General features: G+C 35.3%; 1 pseudogene across 1 annotated transcript in view; it reads left to right on the top strand.

The window, feature by feature from the left end:
- The first annotated feature begins 734 nt into the window (after positions 1 to 734).
- LOC148196526 (65-kDa microtubule-associated protein 6-like) overlaps positions 735 to 4,530 on the top strand; it is a 16,636-nt pseudogene continuing 12,840 nt past the window's right edge. Inside the window, exons 1-6 of the transcript XR_015781037.1 lie at positions 735 to 1,457; positions 2,332 to 2,535; positions 3,122 to 3,388; positions 3,754 to 3,969; positions 4,080 to 4,235; positions 4,342 to 4,504. The product of XR_015781037.1 is annotated as a 65-kDa microtubule-associated protein 6-like (transcript). The remainder of the gene's footprint in view (positions 1,458 to 2,331; positions 2,536 to 3,121; positions 3,389 to 3,753; positions 3,970 to 4,079; positions 4,236 to 4,341; positions 4,505 to 4,530) is intronic.

Raw genomic sequence — 4,530 nt, 5'->3', positions numbered from 1 at the left:
TTAAATATTTTTAATTCATTTAATAACATTTTTTATTATTATACGAGTCTGATTAAAAAATATTTTTTTACATTAAATTTTCATAGTATCACGTGGCATTTATGATTTTTTAATAAAAATAGTTATTTAACAAAACACATAGAAATAAAATACAAATTCCATAAGAATTTAATTAAAAGAGAAAAAGAAAATATTTGGCGCAAACACTTCGATGTCAAAACAGCTAGTTGGGGCACAGCGAAATCCAACCCAAACAATTCCCACGCGCTTCCGCAAACTTCAAAAGGCAACTTCCTTGTCTTATTAGAGAGTGTGAGTCACGCGCCCAACATCGAGTGCCAAACAACAAATGTCGAGATTCTATCCTGTCACAAAAATTTCTCACTCACCCACTATGCGACTCAGTGAGACCCTCCTCACAAACACAACAAACAACGACAAAGAATTTTAAGAAAAAAAACCACTTTGGTTCAGTGACAACTTAGTGGTTGAACTTACCCAGTCTTAAAAATATGGAATTTGAAAAATTGACTAATGAATATGTAATTTAATGTCAAATTAATCATTTACTAACATAAATTTTCTTATGAAAAAAGATTATTGAACCTTTTAATTCAGAAATTAAATTAGAAAAAACAAAATTCTCATGGGTTCTGTAATGATAAAAATAGAATAGTATAAAAGAAGAAGCCATGTTTGTGTTTTTGAGTGGAGTTTTTAACCTATGCAAATCATTGGTGAATGCGAACACATGAGAGGGAGAGAGAGAGTGCGTATGTATGTATAGAGAGATACATACAGAGAAGGGAATACAGATCCATTTGAATACATGGTTCTTTACCTGCTCTTGTGTGTTCAGCTACATGTTTGAGCATTTGAGCATCTAACACCAAACCCTAAAAAAAGCATTATCCTCTTCCTTTGTTCTTTGCCCCTTTGCCTTTGCACAACCCTTTTTCTCTTTCCTCTTCATTTATTTTGCTTTCCCTCTTCTGCAATAATAATGGCAATCATTTTCATTTTCTCCCTCTGAACACTTTCTCCTACTCCAACACACACCCTCTTTACAGATCCTGTCATATCTCTTTTCACAACTGCTTTCCTTTTTCTTTGTGGCTGCCAAAACAATCTGTTCGAGTCAGAGAGAGAAACAACCAACCAAAGGTTTCAGCTTTAGATCTGAGGGAGCTAAGGTTGTTTCGACCAATGGAGACACCCCGTGTCTCTTGTCTTTCACCTGAGAAGAAAGTTTCTTGCTTTGTGCTTTGACCCTTATTCTTCTTCTTCTTTTTCATCATCATCTTACTCTTTCTTCTACTACTGCCTTACTTAGTAACTTTCAAATTAGCTCTACCTTGTGAGCCACTGAAAGAGGGTCAACAATGCTGGCCATTGGGGTACATGGCACCAGTATCCGCACAAGTACTACTTGCACTGCTTTGCTCAGAGAACTTGAGGTCTTTCTCCTTCTTTTGTGTTTCAGAATTCTGGGTTTTGAGGAATTTGTCGGTGCAAAATAAATGAGGACACGGGGTTTTTTTTTTTTTCGTGATGAAGAGTCTGCTCGTGATTATTTGTTCATGATATGCCTACCCTTTTCTTTTTTTTTCTTTTTTGTTTATTTTCTTCTTCTTCTTCTTGAGTATTCTCTACCCAATGATGTGGTGTTTCTCTTCAGGTCAACTTTTTGTCTGTTCCACTGTGTCAAAAGGGAGACCACTGATAGGGTCTCTGTAGGTTATTTTATTACGGAGGAAAGGGGCTTTGTCTTTCTTCATGAGATTGATTACCTGAGCTGAAAAGGGCCCTTTTTCAGCTTTTTAAAATTTCGTTGTTTTTTAGCCTAAATTTTGAAAGCTTTTTTTTACTGTATGTTTCAAATTTCATCGAATTGGGATTCTTGATGCATTTTAGAAGTTACCAGTTTAGCAGTTGGTATGAAGTTTTGAGTTGACTTGGTCTTTAATAATCCAATTTTTTACAACAGTTCATTGTTTCTTTAATCTCGTTGCTTTGTGGTCAGAGAACCGGTTTGTTTTTGGTGACAATTTGGTTTAGGCTTGGTTTAGTGTTTTATGGTTTTGTTGATTTGCATTAATGTGTCTATAAGAAGTTATTACCAATTTGTTTGTTGTTTTCACTTGTACTTTATTCTTTCCTTGTTACTTTCGTTATCTACTGTTTAATTATTATACCTTGGTGTAGTGTTTTATAATTTTGTTGATTTACCAAACTGTTTGCTGTTTTCACTTTCACTTTAATCTTTATTTGTTACATTTTTTCTCTATAGCTTTTCTTTTCTTGGATTGACTGATACTGTTATGTGTGCAGCAAATATGGAACGACATTGGGGAGAGCGAGGTGGACAAAGATCGAATGTTGATGGAACTGGAGAGGGAATGCCTAGAAGTATACAGGAGGAAGGTTGATGAGGCCGCAAACACAAAAGCACGTTTTCATCAAACAGTTGCTGCCAAGGAAGCAGAGCTTGCGACACTAATGGCTTCACTTGGTGAACATGACATTCATTCACCGGTAAAGCAATTTGCTCTTATTCAAAAGTCAATTTCTTAACTGGATTTCCATAAGTGTCTGTCTGGATACAAAGAAAAAGTTAAATTATTAATGAATTCAAAATTGCCTAGGCGATGGTGCTTAACTTGCACCAGTTTAGAGTGTCAATGTGTGATGTTGTTATTAGAGCTTCAATCTCCACTATGTCTCCTACACCAATGTTCCGGCACCCTCACTCCAACATGCCAATGAAAAAAAGGACGCAAATGATATTATTTATTTGATGTTGCTGCAATCAGTAAATCTTAAGAGCCGTGGCTGCTGCTGTAGGACTGTCTGAATTTGTGAATATTGATGTAGGATAGTAGCACCTTTATACTGTTCATGTGAAATATATGCAAAGCATTGTCCTGTATTGAGTAATATGTATGGAATGTTTTACTTACATGGTTTGTGATTCTTTTACCTACCTATTTGAGGATAATGGTGATATTTGGTATGAACTTACTAAAAAGATATGCTTAGGAGTTAGCTTTTGGGCTTTGAGAGGATAAAAGATATAATTGCATGATACGTGTTTCTGATACTTTTTTCTGTGAATATGTAGATTAAGATAGAGAAGAGATCCTCTTCCCTGAAGGAGAAACTTGCATCCATCACACCTTTGGTTGAAGAACTGAAGAAGAAAAAAGATGAAAGGTTGAAGCAGTTTGACGATGTAAAGACTCAAATAGAGAAGATAAGTGGGGAGATTTTTGGATTCCATTCTGTCAGTAATTCTTTAAGCATCACAACAGTTGAGGATGAACAGGACTTGTCACATAGAAGACTTAACGAATATCAAACACATCTCCGAACTCTTCAAAAGGAAAAGGTTTGTATTATGGTAGAATCTGATCTTTGATCAATCATGTAGAATATGATCTTTGAACTTCCATAGACTTTTGAATTTTGTGAATGATCAATTCTTTTAATATTTTTCCTTATATGTGCCTGGTCCCTGCCCTTTATTTATTTCTCCTAATAAACGCAGTACATATGGAAATTTAAATGCTTTTCTTGACCCTTTTTGCCCTATTTTAAATTTCTTTTATACCACTCATGAAAGAATCTTCGAGGACAAGAAAAGTCTACTTATAAGTGGGTTTGGGATATTCAAAATGCATTCTCATATCAATTACTATATCGATACTTCTTTATAGCTCATTCTTTACATTTTTTAATGTCTGTTCTTTTCAGTCTGACCGTCTTCAAAAGGTCTTGCAATGCGTGAATGAGGTCCATTCTCTTTGTAGTGTGCTTGGGTTGGATTTTGGCCAAACTGTGGGTGATGTGCATCCAAGTTTGCACGGGACTCAGGTGGAACAATCAACTAATATTAGCAATAGCACATTGGAAGGCCTAGAGCAGAGCATTCTAAAGTTAAAAATAGAAAGGAAAACCAGAATTCAGAAGGTGATTTATGAGCTCCGTACTTATTATTTTTCAGTTTATTGGTTCTTGAAATTTCTTCCCTTCCTTTACTCTGGTCTCTGACTTATAGTATACTCTTTACAAAATTGCAGCTGAAGGATGTTGTAGCTAAACTGTTTGAACTTTGGAATTTGATGGATTCATCAAAAGAAGAGAGAAACTGTTTTAGGGTGATTACTTCTATTGTTGGAACGTCAGAATCAGAAATCATTGATCGAGGTGTTCTTTCAACAGAGATGATTGAGAAGGTCTCGAAGTTTCTTTCTATTTCCTCACCCTTTGTTTATTTATTTTTTCATTCTTTCAATTTATTCTTTGGAGATGCAGCACCTAAACTGAAGAGTCTTTTTGCAGGCTTCAGCGGAAGTGGACAGGCTTACGAAACTAAAAGCTAGCAGAATGAAAGAACTTGTTTTTAAGAAGAGGTCAGAGTTAGAGGAAATATGTAGATTGACTCATATTGAACCAGATACAAGTACTGCTGCGAGAAAGCTGGTGCATTGATAGATTATGGTCTGTTCCAATACATTCATAGATTAATTT

The sequence above is a fragment of the Vigna umbellata genome, chromosome 7, assembly GCF_029865625.1.
Source record: "Vigna umbellata cultivar VRB3 chromosome 7, Vumbellata_1.0, whole genome shotgun sequence".
Classification (NCBI taxonomy): domain Eukaryota; kingdom Viridiplantae; phylum Streptophyta; class Magnoliopsida; order Fabales; family Fabaceae; genus Vigna; species Vigna umbellata.
This window is presented reverse-complemented; position numbering and strand designations above follow the sequence as displayed.